Source organism: Mastigoproctus giganteus, chromosome 13 (assembly GCF_048544385.1).
Source record: "Mastigoproctus giganteus isolate SK-2022 chromosome 13, ASM4854438v1, whole genome shotgun sequence".
In the NCBI taxonomy this organism is placed as follows: Eukaryota; Metazoa; Arthropoda; class Arachnida; order Uropygi; family Thelyphonidae; genus Mastigoproctus; species Mastigoproctus giganteus.
In genome coordinates this window covers 168890838-168909681 of record NC_143587.1, presented here as the reverse complement: position 1 = coordinate 168909681, position 18844 = coordinate 168890838, and the positions used below count along the sequence as shown (strand labels likewise).

Here is an 18844-nt window from a genome sequence, read left to right as displayed (position 1 = left end):
TCCGGCCTTTCTTCGGTGGGTGGGCAGGTACCCTAGTAATGCAGCGATGGCAATTCAGTTATGAAGTATAACTCCACAATATGAGAGATTCCTGATGGCGTGTGAAGTGAACCAGACTAAAAACGCTTTTAGGGCTTAAGCCTCAGGTTGCATGAAAGTTTAATAACGTACACGTTTGTGCAATAGCACCACGTTAGTATGCAGAAAACTCAAAAATGGCTGAAAACGGCATCATTTTAGGTGTATCTCATATTGTGAATACCTTCACAACGAGTTGTCATGATATTGCACTACCTGGAATAAGTAACGTTTATTGCTACTTATTGTTATTTATCAATAGCCGTCTCTATTGGTGAGTTAATCCACAAGGCTTTCAGCAAATAATCCCTCTTATCGTGCCTGGGAAGAATTGCACACACAAACATTTGCCCTAACTCGCAGCATTTCTTCAGCATGATCCTGATCTAACAAATCGTCAGATCGTGTATGCATAATATCATTAGTACCCACATCAATAATAATATTCTACTTACTTCCCTCTGTTAAAATCTGACAATCTGTTGGTGATATCATTAATAGTAGCTCCCAGCAGACATACCCTGATTCTAGTCCACCTCATAATCCTCATTACAAAAAATATTTCCCGTTTTCCTGACAATGGAGTCTCTTAATAGAACTAAGTCCTTTTGAACCAGAGTAGTTTGCACTTGTTTATTCTGTTCTGGGGCCCGAATAGGGATTGAATCACTTGGTAGGTTACTAGTCTTGAGCCCCTGACCAGCTTCCAGTTACATTATTCTCGAGGGCAACCACCCGCTTTTTCAGGACCCAGAAATCGCCATCATTGTTAGAAGATCCGGCTTGAACATTTTGTTCAAGCCGGATCTTGTAACAACCACTGTATAATTTATTAAATATTAATAGGAAAAAACTTTAAAAAATTATATTTACAATTTTTGAAAACTTTATTTAAATTATTAACTTTATAAACTTAATTTATTTCTGATTACAATGTGAAAAACCCAAATCTCGCCCCAACCATATTAGCAAAAATAGAAAATTGATTTCAACGTGAAATTTTTACGAATAACACAGAAGTTGTGGCTGTTATTGTACTACTTGTACAATAACAGCCACAGTGAATAACAAGTAGTACAACTTCTAAAGTTGTACTACTTGTTATTCACTTCTGCTTAGTTGTAAAATTTTCACGTTTGGAATCAATTTTTTTAAAATTTTTTGTTCAACTTTAAAAAAAAAACTTTAGACCAAACGTCAGTGTGTCGTGTACGCTGACTTTACACAGCAAAAACATGAAAACTACCGTAGTTTAGAAAAATACAGGGAAATTGGGCTGCAGAGAGCATGTTGAACCATCAACACATTTAATTTCAGTATTTCTACTGAAAATATCCGATATCTGTAGAAATAACACTGCCCGTTAACTGTTAGACTTACGGAATTGTGCGTGTTTTTGCACATTCTCACAGGAATAACGGAATTCACAGAAATTCTTCGACTAAATATGCATTTTACTAATATTACGGACCACACTTTTACCTTACACAATCATTTTTAATGCTCCGCCGTTATTTTCAAAATACTGTGAACGGTTGAAATTTTAGGGCTATACTGCATTCGCTACATGGAATGACCCCTTGGAAACAAATAATCACTACTCGCAATATAATTATCCTCTCCAAGCTTATTTCGGGTATAATAGATGCTCCCATCATCGACAGGTTCATCATTCTACCAAAAGATAGCAGAAGAACAAATAATCACCAAAGGTCAAAGATCTGATCGGCCCTGAATTAAATCAGCTCGCTTAGTCATATGTTTCCAGCAAACACCACTGGTCTCCTGAACGACCTAAATATTAACCCCGAGGCGTTTTGCGTGGACAAGATCTGCAGATCCAAAATCCTTGTGGACACCTACTCGATGTTGGAATTTTAGATATTTCACGTCTCCTTCGCTCTCTGTAGGTGAGGACAAACTGCGCTCCCCCTCCAGTTCCGGACAGCTTTCTACAACTTTCCGACTCTCCCGCACAGTGCTTCGAGGGATATATATATATATATATATATATATATATATATATATATTGTTAATCTGTTATAGTTATGTTTACCCTCCTAGCAATGTTTTGCTGTCTAGGGGTGGATGTAACCTTTCCTTTTCATTTACTTGAATAAATAATAATAATAACATTACAATAAATTTGACAAGAATTTATTCAACGACTTGGCCACATTTTCCCAAACACTCTTAACCTAGAACGCTCGCCCCATCATATTATAAAAAAAAAAAAAAAAAAAAATTGATTCCAAACGTGAAAGTTTTACAACTAATACAGAAGTGAATAACAAGTAGTGCAAGTAGTAAAAAAAATCCTTTTGACCAAACATCAGTATGTCTGATATATGCTGACTTTACACATATAAACATTAAAATTTCCATAGTTTAGAAAAAAGGCGGATAAATTGGACTGCGAAGCTCCATTCGGCAGTTTGTACCTTATGTCAGACTTGTCTGTTTCCGAAACACACGTATACAATGAGAGAAGGTTGACATTTTACCAAAATTCCCTTAAGAACACCAGAGCCATGCTGCGAAAATCTTTTTAAAACTAAAAATTCGATTAAAATTTATTTGTACACCATCGTCAACCAGAATAACAACATTTCACAAACATATATTTATTCAACAACTTCTCAAGTGAAGTTTAGGTATAATTTTACATTTTTCCAGCCACTGTTAACCTAGAATGGTAACTTTAAGCGTGATAACAACGCTGCATGTACATTTAAAATGTAAAAACCGAGAGAATTTTTTTCAGCCTGATCTGTACTTGTTAACAGGAGAGACTGCTTCTACAGGGATGGCATACACTTAAACAGAAAGGGTGCAAGAATATTTCCTGATGCTATCGAGGAATTGTTAGGTGGGTGGAAAATTGCTAGCTTGGGGGGGGATAAAAGGACTAATAGATTAACAGTAGCCACTGGCAGAGGTGAAAGTGATTCTTGCACTGCTTCTATTGGAATGAGCAGTATCCTGGAAAACAAGATCAGGGTATTTCAGAGACTGCTGGGAGTCATTGTGGTACAAGTAAACACATGGGTTGTGTTAGGGTAGCTAAGAATAGAAACAGGTGCATATATACTTGCGTGCACACCAATGCTAGGAGTTTATTAAATAAATTTTATGAATTTGAGGTATTGCTCAATACATCAAAGGCAGATATTGTTGGGATATCAGGGATCTGGCCACACAGATATAAGCAATGTAGAACTGGAATTTGGGAAGTACAATGTGTATAGGAAGGGTAGGAAGGGAGGAGGGGTTATGCTATTAGTTAAGAAACATAAAATCCAAGGACGTGAAGCCAGTCGACATCGCTGAACAGTGCAGTGTCGAGTCAGTTTGGTGTGACATTAGCATTGCGAGATCAAAATTGAGAGTAGGGGTGTGAAATAGGCCTAATGACTCTGATAAGTATAATAAGGAACTGTACAGGGAAATAGAGTGGGCCAGCAAATAAGAGAATCTTATAATGGGGGATTTTAATTTCCCAGATATTGCCTGGAATTTGTGGGTTGGTCACTCACACACTAGGAAGGCTTTTGTGAATTTATTGTATGGTTGTTTTCTACATCAGAATTTCGGGAGGCAACTAGAGGGAGGAATATTCTTGATCTGATTATCAGTAGTGATTAATCATGCATTAAGAATCTGCAGATAAATGAACCACTAGGTGGCAATGATCACAGTGTGCTGAAGTGGGATTTACTCAAAGAGGTAACTACCATCAGGAGTAAAGGGAAGGGTTTTTGCTTTCGTAAAGGCGAATACGGAGGTTGAGACAGTATTTAAATTCTTTACAGTGGGACCAACTGATGATGTTACCAACAGCAAAAATCAAAATGGGAAGCATTCAAAGAATTAATCTTGGAAGCTACTAGGCTTTGCATACCAACTAAGAAATATTGTTCAAGGTACCTACATGGATGTCAGATGAACTAATATGAGACATGTGGCAGAGAAGAAAAACGCATGGGATACATATAAATTAATGGGTGACATGGAAGCCTATGATAGATATAAGCTGGTCTCCAACCAAGTCACAAAGGATATTAGGCAGGCAAAGGCATATTATGAGAAATCTTTGGCAAAGGATGCAAAGAAATACAACAAAAAAGAATTCTTTACCTATGTAAACTCTAGAAGAATAGGGATGAATCAGATTGGTCCACAGGATATTGGATATTGATGGTTCAACTGTTGATGATCCTGCTCAGGTGACTAGCAAACTAAATGAGTATTTTGCATCTACATTCACCCATGAGGAGTTATTCAGGGAGGGAAATGCCAGGGGTGTTATTTGTTGTTTGGTTTTTTTAGGAGCATTAGCAACTAAGGCCATATTGCTCCGAGATATGCGTTGGTCATTCCCTGACCTTTCCGCATCATCCGTATTTGGTGGTGACGGGCTCGAACCACTGTCTAATCAAGAAGCGTGTGCTACGCACTGCTGCACCTTCCCACCTGGCTACGGAGGCGGCACCAGAGGTGCGTTAAACTCTGGAAGGGAGCTGGAGGATTTTGTAATAAGTGAGAGGAAAGTGGAGGAGAAATTGTTGAAGATAAACATAAAAAAGGCACCCGGGGTGGATGGGATCTATCCAGTTATATTAAAGTAGGTAGCAAAGGAAGTAAGCAAACCCTTAGCCATAATTATGAGAACACATCTCCAGTCCATGGAGAAGTACCCATGGACTGGAGATGTGCAAATGTGACCCAAATTCACAAAGGAGGATCAAATGGCGACACAAGTAATTATAGACCTGTTAGTTTAACTTCTGTTCCAGGAAAATTAATGAAGGCACTGGTAAAAGAAGCACTGCAGGATCATCTAGACAAGACTTCAGTTATAGCTCGGACACAGCATGGTTTTGTTAAGGGAAAGTCTTGCCTGACCAATTTGATTGGATACTATGATGTGGTCAAAAAGGAACTGGATGCAGGGAATAACTTTATATATTTGGATCTTAGAAAGGCTTTTGATACTGTTGCACATGGAAGACTGCTGAAGAATTTGGAGCAGTGTGGCATTGGAGGCAAATTGCTGCTATGGATAAAGAGATGGTTGAGTGGGAGAAGACAGAGAGTGGTAATCAGTGGACACTGCTCATCGTGGACTAACGTTATTTGTGGAGTCCCTCGAGATTCAGTGTTGGGTCCATTGTTGTTTTCTGTATTTATAAATGATATTGATGGTGGTATATCGAGCTTAATGTCCAAGTTTTCAGATGATACGAAGGTTGGCAGGGTTGTTAAGGACACTAATGGCAGTACGCTGCTGCAACAGGATCTTGAAAAGTTGAGCAGATTGGAATGAGCTTCTATTGGAATGAGCAGAAGCCTGAAAAACAAGATGCAGGATAATTCAGAGACTGCTGGAAGTCATTGTGATACAAGTAAACACATGGGTTGTGTTAGGGTAGCTAAGAATAGAAACAAGTGCAGGTATACTTGCGTGTACACCAATGCTAGGAGTTTAGTAAATAAATTTGATGAATTTGAGTTATTGCTCAAAACATCAAAGGCAGATATTGTTGGGATATCAGGGACGTGGTGTCACACAGATATACGAAATGCGGAACTGGAATTTGGGGAATACCATGTGTATAGAAAGGATAGACAGGACAGGAGGGGAGGAGGGGTTATGCTATTAGTTAAGAAACACATAAAGTCCAAGGAAGTGAAGCCAGTCAACATCGATGGACAGGGCAGTGTCGAGTCAGTTTGGTGTGACATAAGCATAGGGAAATCAAAATTGAGAGTAGGAGTGTGCTATAGGCCTAATGACTCTGATGAGTATAATAAGATACTGTACAGGGATACTGTCTGTAACCAAGTCACGAAGGAGATTAGGCAGGCAAAGGCAGATTATGAGAAATCCTTGGCAAAGGACGCAAAGAAAAACAGAAAAGAGTTCTTTACCTATTTAAACTCAAGAAGGAAAGGGATGAATCAGACTGGTCCACTGGATGTTGATGGTTCAACAGTTGAGGATCCTGCTCAGGTGGCTAACAATCTAAACGAGTATTTTGCATCTACATTCACACATGAGGAGTTATTCAGGAAGGGGAATGTCGTAGGTGAAGTAAACATTGGCAGTGAGCTAGATTATTTTCTAATAACTGAGAGGAAAGTGGAGGAGAAATTGCTGAGGATAAACATAAAAAAGGCACCAGGGGTGGATGGGATCTATCCAGTTATATTACAGGAGGCAGCAAAGGAAGTAAGCAAACCCCTAGCCATAATTATGAGAGCTTCTTTGGACTCAGGGGAGGTACCCATGGACTGGAGATGTGCAAATGTAACCCCAATTCACAAAGGAGGATCAAAGGCTGACACAAGTAATTATAGACCTGTTAGTTTAACTTCGATTCCAGGAAAATTAATGGAGGCACTGGTTAAAGATGCACTGCAGGATCATCTGGACAAGAATTCAGTTATAGCTCAGACACAGCATGGTTTTGTTAAGGGCAGGTCTTGTCTGACCAATTTGATTGGATACTATGATGTAGTCACAAAAGAACTGGATGCAGGGAATAACTTTGATATTATATATTTGGATCTTAGAAAGGCTTTTGATACTGTTGCGCATGGAAGACTGCTGCACAAATTGGAGAAGTGTGGCATTGGAGGCAAATTGCTGCTATGGATAAAGGGATGGTTGAGTGGCAGAAGACAGAGAGTGGTAATCAATGGACACTGCTCAACGTGGACTAATGTTATTAGTGGAGTTCCTCAGGGTTCAGTGTTGGGTCCATTGTTGTTTTCTGTATTTATAAATGATATTGATGACGGTGTATCAGGCTTAATGTCCAAGTTTGCAGACGATACCAAGGTTGGCAGGGTTGTTAAGGACACTACTGATACTATGCTGCTGAAACAGGATCTGGAAAGGTTGAGCAGATGGGCTGAGAGGTGGCAAATGAAGTTTAACATTGACAAATGTAAAGTACTACATATGGGAAACAGTAACCCCAGATCAACGTATCAACTCTGTGGTACTACGCTGACAGTGGTAGAGAATGAAAAGGACCTGGGGGTAATTGTGCAGGCAGATATGAAATTCTCTGAGCAGTGCAGACGAGCTGCAAGAGTAGCTCATGGTCTCTTGTCAATGATATACAGGAATTTTTCTAGCAGGGATAAGGATCTGATTATTCCCTTGTATAAGGCATTGGTCAGGCCACACCTTGAGTACTGTATACAGGTCTGGAGGCCTCATTTCAAGAAGGATGTAGAGCTGCTGGAACGAGTACAGAGAAGGGCAACAAGATTAGTGAATGGAACAAAGGGTTGCTCTTACGAAGAAAGGCTTAAGTTTTGCAAATTACAGAGCCTGGAGACTAGGCATCGGCGAGGTGATCTGATAGAGGTGTATAAGGCTTTGAATGGCTTGAGCATGCTCAATGTCGATGGGATTCTTCCTCTTGCTCAGAATAATCACCTGAGAGGGCATAAATTCAAATTGAGGAAGGACAGATGTCGGATAGATGTGCGGAAATTTGCCTTTAGCCAGCGGGCAGTTGGTTTGTGGAATATACTCCCATCGCTTGTTGTTGAAGTTGATAGCCTAAATAAATTTAAGGCTCAGCTGGACAGGTATTTCGAACGAACGGAGGGGTGAAATGGGAGTAGTGGTTGTTTTTTTTTTTTTTTTTTTGGCTGATGCTGAATAAGCTTGCTTTCTTGCATCATAAGCCTCTGCTAATGCTAATGCTAATGCTAATGCTAATGCTAATGCTAAAAGATGGCAAATTAAGTTTAACATCGACAAATGTAGAGTACTACATATGGGAAGCAGTAACCACAGAGTCACGTATCACCTCTGTGGTGCTACACTGACAGTGGTAGAGAACGAAAAGGACCTGGGGGTAATTGTGCAGGCAGATAGAAGTTTTCTGAGCAGTGCAGACGGTTTGCAAGAGTAGCTCATAGTGTCTTGTCAATGATATACAGGAATTTTTCTAGCAGGGATAAGGAGGTGATCATCCCATTGTATAAGGCAATGGTCAGGCCACACCTTGAGTACTGTATACGGGTCTGGAGGCCTCATTTTAAGAAGGATATAGAGCTGTTGGAACGAGTACAGAGAAGGGAAACAAGATTAGTGAATGGAACAAAGGGTTGCTTTTACGAAAAAAGGCTTAAATTTTGCCAATTACAGTGTCTAGAGACTAGGCACCTGCGAGGTGATCTGATTGAGGTGTATAAAGCCTTGAATTGTTGGTCATGCTCAATGCTGATGGGATGCTTCCTCTTTCTCCGAATCACCTGAGAGGGAATAAATTGAAATTGAGGAAACACAGAAGTAGGATAAATATGCGGAAGTTTGCCTTTAGCTAGCGGGTGTTTGGTGGAACAGACTTCCATCCTTTGCTGGGGAAGTTGATAGCCTAAATAAATTTAAGGCTCAGCTGGACAGGTATTTGGAACGAACGAAGGGGTGAAATGGGAGTGGCTTTTTTTTTTTTTTTTTTTTTTTTTTTTTGGCTGATGCTACATATTGCTTGCGTCGTATGCCTTTACTAATGGTAATTCAATGAATTAGCTACTTACAACAGTTTACAACGTGAAAAATAAAATCCCACTCCATCATATTTACAGCATATCAACAAAAAATAAAATTTAAAACAAAAATTGATTCCCAGCGTGCAAGTTTTACAGCTAAGACAAAAGTTGTGTTATTCTTATGTAAAAACTTTTAACCAAGCAGCAGTATAATGTAAGCCTAGTTTGCATGCAAAAACATGAAAATATCGGTAGTTTAGAAAATTACAGAGAAATTGGCAGGCACAGCGAAACTCTTAAAAATCTAAAAATTCGGCTCAAAAAGTTGGATTTAGCGAAGAAACAGTATCCCGATGTGTGCAAAGCGCCCTAGCTGTGTCCAACGACTTTGTACACAAAAATTAAGAATTTTCGTAGAAATAAGAAGAAATCTGGTTTCTTCTTGACTCTGCCTGTAAACCTTTGGTTTTCTGCGAATGTACGAAAATTTAAGAATTTTCGTACATTCGTACTTAATCTTAAATTTTCCGTCAAATTTAATTAAAATCTGACAAACGGATGCCTTGGGTACAACGGAAAAAGTGTTTTTATTTGAAAAAGCCAATTATGTATTTTCTTTCTTTCTGACAATTTTCTCTCATTCTAAACGTTCCATTATTTCTAGGGAAACAATTTTCGATATTTCATGTTGTAAGACCTAACTCTTACAAATAAAATAGAAATTTTATTTTAGCTAAAATACAACCAGGAAGGGCGATGGAAAGGGAGCATTTAAGTTTAAAAATAGTAATTACACTGGTGTGCAAAATTTAAGGACCAGTCAGGTTTTCACCTGTAGCTTCTCATGGGAGTGGCTTGAATATGGGAAAAGCATACCAAAGTTTGTTTGTTATTTGGTTTTTAAGAGCATTAGCAACTAAGGCCATATTGCTCCGGGATATGCGGTGGTCATTCCCTCACCTTTCCGCATCCTCCGTATTTGGTGGTGACGTGCTCGAATCCCGGTCTAATCAAGAAGCGTGTGCTACGCACTGCTGCTCCTTCCCACCTGGCTACAGAGGCGCCTAGCATACCAAAGGAACCTCGTGAGGTACAGAAATGATGAAGGAAACAACAACGGAAACAAAACGGTACAGAGGGACTTTATTCAAAAATGGCAACATAGCACTGGCTGCCATGATACAGATGCATCACTGCCAAAGATAGAACAAAGGGAGTAGGAGATATGACCACCCCTAATGCCGATGCAGGCTTTGCACCAGCTGTCCATACTTAGAACAATATTGTTGATAAGTTCTTGCGGTAACATCATTTATTCTCTGTCAGCGCCATCTTCAACTGGTGAACATTTTCTGGTGGGTGTGGGCAGCTAGGCGTCTCCCCAGAGCTTCCCATGTGTGTTCGATGGGATTTAGATCGGCGGAACAGGCAGGCTAATCCATACGAACAATGTCCTCACTTTCCAAAAATATATTAACAGCTGCAGTGCGATGGGGTGTGGCATTATCATCCATAAACACGAACTCGGGGCCAATGGCACCTCGGAAAAGATGCACATGGGGAAGGATTACCTCAGTACAGTAGCGTGCACCGGTTACAGTACCGCCTTCCAGTATCTGGAGTTGTGTACGTCCATCCAAGATAACGCCTTCCCAGAGGAGAACACCTCGACCGCCATATCTATCCCTTTCAGTGATGTTTTCGGGGTGATACTATATGCCTCCCTAGCTGAGTGGCCAGGAGCGGGAGTGCAGTAGCACACGCTCTTTGAATAGACCGGGTTTCAAGCCCCTTACTGCTAAATACGGTCGATCCGCCAACTGGCATTGGATTAGCATGGCAGATTATGGTCCATTTCCTTCAGGATGAATTGTTGAGGATTCTTCCATCATGCATTGGGTTGATAATGGCTGCAGTTTTACCTTATTTATTATTTTTTTTTTACCGTGTGCCAATCTCTGGCCAGATTAGCTGACGTCCAGAATCGCAGCTGAAACTGAATCTACTCTCATCAGTAAAGATTTTTCGGTTGTAACATTTAGAAATAGCGTTGGTCCTTAAGTTTTGCACACCAGTGTACTAAGAGTGGATATTTAGTTTTAATATAAATAAGGTTAAAGTGTGGGGAAACATTTGATTTGGGGATGGGAAAGTTATAGAGATGGGAGCAGTTAAATGTGTTTAAATAGCAGCTAAATGGAAACAAATAATTTCGAATAATATAAAAGAGCTAACACGGACAGCAGCCAGGAATAGGGAGGGGGTGTCATTTGCGAACAGGCAAGAAAGGTTTGCTGAGGGAAAGAACAATAGGACCGTGAAACTGGATTATGAAGCGTCTCTTTTGATCTAAGCCACCTTTAGGAAGTAAACAGGAAATTAGTGGACATCCAGTGTTCGCGTCAAAAGAAAACGGCGTCAGGGTGACTGATATTGTGAAAACGAAACTGAGAGTTTTGGAGGTGACCGGCGAACATGAAATGGCCATACTGCAGTGTGAAAAAAAAAAAAAAAAAAAAAAAGGAATTTCTAGAGAAGGGTTGGTTTTTGCGCTAGGGAGACGGCTGTGGTTCGATGTTTTGACAAATAGGAAGGAATGAAAAATTAAACAGAATATGGGGATTGGTTGTGAGTCGTTGGGGGAGGCGTTCCAAACTTCAGAGAAGAAAAGGTTCGAAAGGAGTGTTAAGTGTGGCAGGGAGAGTGGATTGTGTTTTTTTTTTTTTTTTTTTTTTTAAGTGTGGGAGACAGAGTTAGATAGGATAGCATAGTAATGTAGGCCTTTGTAAAGAGTCTGAAGGGAAACTCAATATGTAGGGGCGCGTTGTGGCATTTGTCTTGCCCCGCATTCCATATAGGTTTGTAGCCATGTGGCTATTCTCTCATTTTCTAAGTATGTATCGTGGAGAATTGTCTCCATTTTATGAAAAATTGTCACAATTTGAGATCTCAGTTCAGAGGAGACCCTGTTAGGGTTCTCTTTGACTATATTTTCAAGGGCCATTTTTAAAATGAGTGTTTTCTCATAGATGGAGCCCTCTGGAAGAGTGTGGTTCAGGGAATAAAGGTCCTGTTGTTTGTTTTGAGATGCTCTGGGGTCGGGCTGCTCTCTAGACTCGGTCTGGGAGCGCGTTCCCGTTCCATTCTGGGGATCACTCGCTTGGCTTGGGAGGCCCCTGGTCGGGTGTCCACCATCTCTTCTGTCTCGTCAATAATGTCGAGGTCGTCGCTTTGTGACTGCATCATAATTTTTTCTCTTTCCCCTTGCATTTCGCGAATTCCGGATAACCGGAACAATTCGGTTTATCGGGCGTATTTTGGGATGATCTGGTAGGGAACTGAAAATGCTCTTGGAGGATGCCCTCCACAAGCCCGTGGTTGAATTTGGGGGCACACAGATGGTTATTGAAGTTTTGGGCTATCCCCCTCATCACTAGGGGGGGCAGCTTAGTGTAAAAATGCTCCCAGAAGAGCAGGATCACTTTCCAGGGGGGGGGGGCTTCCGGGGCTGCCGGAGACGATGGTGACATCAGTAATTCCGTAGGATGCATAGGTAAGGAGTTCACAGTCAGGCAGGCAAAGTTTATCTCAAGGGGGAAGGAGTCACTGAATTCATTGCTTCTGGTTTAAGATACACATAATTCACTACATGTTTAGCAGTTATCAGCACAGTTTGGTGGAGCAGACTTCCTGCTCGGTTTTAACACGGTTTAGGAACCTCCTCAGTCAAGTGAAAACTGCCGATGTGGCCACTGCTTTATATGAGTGCCTCTCTATGGCCCTGCTGCCAGCCACATGGTGAGCATTGTAGGTCTGGCAACAAAGGACACAGATATAAACGCTGGTAGTTTACTAAATTCCAAGTAGAATATAAAAACAGTCTCACATAGGAAATCCTCCAATTAAGTTCTTTCAGCTTGAACACTTTTTTGAACTGTACACACAGCTACTAAAGCAATTTAGAGTATGCAATAAAGAGTCCTTCTTCTTCTTCTTCTTCTAAATTCCACTAAAAATCAGGAGCGCGACAAAACGTGTCCGGCCACTAAGGCGGCCATATTGGCGATCTCAAGCGGGGTATGAGTGTAAGTGTATTTAGGATCAAGCGGCACCAGGGGTTTCCCCCATCTCCGCATTGTTTACGTTGTGGAGTGTTACAGTACGCTGTAAATGCCAGAGATTTAAAAGTGTGTGGATCTTGGATCGGTTAGTGTCGTGTAGCGTTGTTCTTCTGATCGTTTAGCCGCTGGACCCCTACTGGGGCCCAATGTTGCCCCACTTACGGCCCGTGGAGGCAGACCAGGAACCCAATAGCTTATATACTCTGGCAGGTCCTGCCACCTAATTTGCTGAGATTTCAGTGGCTAGGACCTAAAAAAAAAAAAAAAAGAAAAATTCCAAGTAAAATATAAAACGGTGTGGTGTCTGTTGTTGGAAGCCGAAAGTCAATCGGCAAGGTTCAATTTACACGGTGAAATTTGGACGTGTAGGGCGTACACTACTGTATAGGCAGAGTGGAGGGGGGAACTGAAGGCTGGCGGGATGCACCCAGTTAGCGACAGTGGAGCAGGCCCATGCTACCCCAGAAGGAAAAGAGGGCGGAAAGGGGAGGGTGCAGGAGTCTGGCTCCCCCCGCCAGGAAAGGGGAATAAAGGTACCTAGCAAGGGAGCAGGGTACTGATCGCCAAATAGCGCATAGGCAGCAAGGCCGCAGCTGGTCGAATCCGATGCGTTTCCTTTAAGTCCGGTGACATCGGTATCATGGGCTGGCCAAAGGTAGGACAATGTCCTGCCCAGAAGGTCAGTCTGATCCCTTTCCACAGGTCAGTCCCAGATAGTGGTCGCAATGATGGATCTCCGATGACGCACGTGCAGCAGAGCTGCTATCTGAGTCAGAGTCTGTTGTAGGAATCCAGTAGTTGGATCAAGTTCGGTAAAGTTTTCTTTTTAGGAGTTCAGGGTCCATTCCGAGTTTTAGTCTTCTCAAGGGATTCCGTCTTTCTTTTCGGAGAGTATCCCATCCAGGTTGTTGATTGGGTAAAGTTTGGTTTTCTTTGATGGTTTTGGGGTTTGAGGTCCAATCTGGGTTGTAGGCATTGTCCAGAGCTGCAATCATTTTTCGAAGAATGTCCCATTCTGGTTAATGGTCATTTTATGTTAGAGGAACAGTGACACGGAAAGTGCAACTGGTTCCAGTCACTTGCTAGTTTGTCAGCGCGTATCGGGTTCCTCTTCTCGCAAAGAGGTCCTGGGCGTATTTTGTGAGGATTTTGTATTAGTCGTGTGACTCCAAAAGGTGATGCTCCTGATCCTGTGGGATGTATGTCAATCTCGTGTAGAATAATCCCCGCAGATCTTCGTACCTTGGACACTGATACATAAGATGTGACCAGATCTCAATATTTCCGCAGGTGCAGCGTGGGTCATCAAGGAGCCCTAACGTGGTGAGCTTGTTGCGGGATATGGTGAGAGGTATGGGTGTAAGTGTAAGTGTGTTGTTGTCATACGGCACCAGGGGTTCCCCCCATCTCCGCGTTGCTTTCATTGCAGTGAACCAGTTCACTGGGAAATGCCAGAGATTTAAAAATGTGTGGGAATTGTTCATGTGTAGTGTTCTGTACTGTTGTTCATCTGGTCATTTAGCCGTTGGACCCCATTGAGGCCCAACGTTGTCCCACTTACGCCTCGTGGAGGCAGACCAGGAACCCAGTAGCTGTAGATTCACTCTGGCAGGTCCTGCCGCTTAATTTCCTGGGATTTCGGCGGCTAGGACCTAAAAAAAAAATAATAATAAATAAATAAATAAAATAAAATATATAAAAATAAAATAAATAAAGAAAGAAAAAAATAAAAAAATCTGCGCTATCGTAGGGGTAATATCGCTTTGGTTTGTTAGCCGAGTTTTTGGCGTAAGGTAATTTTATCATGTTAAGGTTTTGATGTGTGGGGCTTTCGAAATATGGGGACAATAGTGAGAGGTCAAGTCAAGTCAAAGTATTTTATTATTTTTTGGCGGGCACAGATTTTCCCCTATTCGCCGCTGAAAGTAATCTATACATTGTGTACAATTTTACATGAAAAGCACAATGATTAATTATACATAAAAAGACTATATACAATGATGGTACATAAAAAGACTATATACAATGATGGTACATAAATAAATAGTGGGCTTCGGAGTCCAGCAGACTGATCGATACATCAGGTAAGAGTAATCCAAAGAAACAGAAGCAGTCTAGCATTTTACTGAACCTCAGGACTAAGAATTCTTTTTCTCCGTTTAAATAATTTCTCTGCATAGGTGGAGAAGGCAGTATAATATTCAGAACAGTTAACTAATCTTAACTGTTCTGAATATTATACTGCCTTCTCCACCTATGCAGAGAAAACAGTGAGAGGTATTTGTTGGAGAAGAGATGACAAAGTTGAGTATCAATAACAGAGTTTACGGTATTGTTAACAAAAAAGAGACCCATGGATATGGGCGCCGGCAGCATAGTGCAAGGTGGTGCAAGTGCACCATCTTTGGAAGTAATACACAATTTTTAATATTTTCATTAATTTATTGAAACATTAAAGCAATACAAATTCTTTCTTTCAAAATGCAAGTACTTTCTCTCACCGATTACGAAACGTTGGCTCAGCTGTACACGAAAATCAGTAAAAGTTGACTTAATTAAAACATTGCCTGTATTCGAAAATTTGGTGAACAAAAAAATTATTCCCACATGCACCACCTTGCACAATATCCTGCCGGTGCCCACGCCCATGGAGTTGTCGTCTGAATCGAAGGGGAAGGATTCTGAAGCAACGGCAAAGTGCTTCATAGTGTCGGCATTGAAAGACAAAGCATAAGAACAGATATTTATTTAAAGTATATCCAGTAAAATAAAATAAAATAAAATATTTCCAGAAGCTTTCGGAACTCGTGTCCCTTTCTCAACTGACAGAATTTTTTGAATACATTACAAGCAAAGTGTGGCACGTTACTCATTCGTCATTGTTGTAGCACGGACGTGTGCTGCCTTGCGCCAGTGATCATCCATCAATAAAACGGTTGTCTCCAGGATTGGATGTATACGCATGCCTTTCTGGCGATTTAATGCCTTAGGGTTGTTCATTATGTTTAGTGACTCTAGCCATAGGCGGTGGCGAAAGTGTCGCGCGTGGTCCACTATCTCAAAGTCGCGCTTGGGGTCAAGATCGTGGTTGGTAGCCCAAAAATGTTCTGCAAGCGCGGACTGGTCAGTTTCGGCAAGCCGGATTGCTCTGTCGTGTTCCGTGAGGCGATCCTGGAGACGTCTCGATGTCTCACCTACGTAGCAACTGTTACAGGCCCTACAGGTGATACGGTACACTACATTGCTGCGTAAGACAGGTGTGACAGGGGTCTTCACACTGGAGACAAGTGAACGTAGGTTCCTACCTGGTAATTGTACACATTTTATGTTGTAACTTCTCAGGATCTTCGAGATACGTCCTGACACTCCTGGATAGTACGGAATGTAGGCGGATGATATGCCGACTTGCTTCGGAGGTCTTGGGTTGGAAGTAAGTTTTTGTGCCTGTAACAAGCATCTGTTTAGTACATGGGATGGATAACCGCATCTGGTTAAGTCCGCCTTCACACGGGAGATCTCGTTGCGTCTAATTGTGTCGGTGCTGGAATGGCTCCAGGCCCTGGAGAACAGGGTGCGGGCAGTGCTATTGAGATGGCTTGGAGCGTGGCCGGACCCGTAGTTGGTGAATTGACCGCACCACATGGGTTTGCGGTATACTGAGGTCTCTAGATGTGGGCCTACGCGATGCACTAGCACGTCCAGAAACGGGAGCGAACCCATGTGGTGCGGTCAATTCACCAACTACGGGTCCGGCCACGCTCCAAGCCATCTCAATAGCACTGCCCGCACCCTGTTCTCCAGGGCCTGGAGCCATTCCAGCACCGACACAATTAGACGCAACGAGATCTCCCGTGTGAAGGCGGACTTAACCAGATGCGGTTATCCATCCCATGTACTAAACAGATGCTTGTTACAGGCACAAAAACTTACTTCCAACCCAAGACCTCCGAAGCAAGTCGGCATATCATCCGCCTACATTCCGTACTATCCAGGAGTGTCAGGACGTATCTCGAAGATCCTGAGAAGTTACAACATAAAATGTGTACAATTACCAGGTAGGAACCTACGTTCACTTGTCTCCAGTGTGAAGACCCCTGTCACACCTGTCTTACGCAGCAATGTAGTGTACCGTATCACCTGTAGGGCCTGTAACAGTTGCTACGTAGGTGAGACATCGAGACGTCTCCAGGATCGCCTCACGGAACACGACAGAGCAATCCGGCTTGCCGAAACTGACCAGTCCGCGCTTGCAGAACATTTTTGGGCTACCAACCACGATCTTGACCCCAAGCGCGACTTTGAGATAGTGGACCACGCGCGACACTTTCGCCACCGCCTATGGCTAGAGTCACTAAACATAATGAACAACCCTAAGGCATTAAATCGCCAGAAAGGCATGCGTATACATCCAATCCTGGAGACAACCGTTTTATTGATGGATGATCACTGGCGCAAGGCAGCACACGTCCGTGCTACAACAATGACGAATGAGTAACGTGCCACACTTTGTTTGTAATGTATTCAAAAAATTCTGTCAGTTGAGAAAGGGACACGAGTTCCGAAAGCTTCTGGAAATATTTTATTTTATTTTATTTTACTGGGTATACTTTAAATAAATATCTGTTAAACTATGGACCCCAGTACTCCAGGCCCATTTGTCACTAAAGCATAAGAATTTAGTGAATTGATTTGAATTCGCTAAAGACTATGATAAAGATATTTCTGTTGTGGAGACCGAATAATATCACAGTAATCTAAAAGATTACTGTGATATTATTTGTGATATTATAGCTGCTCCCCATTTTTTAGAATAAATCTTCTCTGCAAGCATTATAATTATTCTCTACAAGCAGCTTATTTAATTTGCGTGTAGATAAGAATTATAATTTTCTCACCCTTAAAAATCGGGAAGAACGCTTAAATACACCGAGAAATTTGAAAGTCTACGATATTATGCGATCGATGAATATCAGATAGGAAAAAGATAACCACGTACTCGAATTTTCATTACTTGTAAAAATTGAATTTCTCATATTCAATCTGTAAACTGCACGATTTGAGCGGAAACTACATAATTTACAGTTCACTTTGTTCAAAAAGAAGTTATTTTTGTTAAGCCAGAGTGAGAGAGAATCCAAATACAATTGGATTTCTCCATTATCAGTTGAAGAATAGATAACTTCAAAACTTGATGGTTGTAGCAGTAGTGGCATGTGATGCAAGAAAGCAAGTGTATGAGCTTATGCAGCATCAGCCAAAAAAAAAAAAAAAAATCACACCATTCCCTCCAAATGCTTGTCCAGTTCCTCCTTATATTTATTCAATCTATCAACTTCCACAACGACAGATGGAAGTTTGTTCCAGCAATTAACCACCCGTTGGCTAAAGGCAAATTTCCGCACATCTATTCTACATCTGTCCTTTCTTAATTCAAATTTATGCCCCCTTAGGTTCGTAATCTGAACAAGTGGAAGGATCCCATCAGAATTCAGCGTGCTCAACCCATTCAAGGCCTTATACACCTCAATCAGATCACCGCGCAGGTGCCTAATCTCCAGCCACTGCAATTTGCAGAACTTAAGCCTCTCTTGGTAAGAGAATCCCTTCATTCGCCTCACCAATCTTGTTGTCCTTCTCTGTACACGCTCAAGTAAATCTACATCCTTCCTAAAATGAGGCCCCCAGACCTGTACGCAGTACTCAAGGCGTGGCCTGACCATTGCCTTATACAGAGGGACAATCATCTCCTTCTCCCTGCTAGCAAAATTTCTATATATCATTGACAAAACCCCATGACCTGCCCTGGCAGCCTGTCTGCATTGCTCAGAAAACTTCATATCTGCCTGCACAATTATTCCCAGGTCTTTTTCATTTTCTACCGCTTTAAGTGTAGTACCACACAGTTGGTATTTCTCTGAGGTTACTTCTACCCATATGCAGTACTTTGCATTTGTCAAGGTTAAACTTCAGTTACCACTTCTTATCCCATCTGCCCAAATTATCTAGATCCTGTTGCAGTAACACACTGCCATTACTGTCATTAACAACCCTGCCAGCCTTTGTATCATCTGCAAACTATGACACTAAGCTTGATATACCTTCATCAATATCATTGATAAATATACAAA

The 18844-nt window shown here is 41.6% G+C and overlaps 1 long non-coding RNA gene across 1 annotated transcript in view; it reads right to left on the bottom strand.

Annotated features, from left to right (window-relative positions):
- LOC150076597 (uncharacterized) overlaps window positions 1-18844 on the bottom strand; it is a 134234-nt gene that overhangs the window by 101503 nt on the left and 13887 nt on the right. The gene's annotated exons all lie outside the window — the stretch shown is intronic.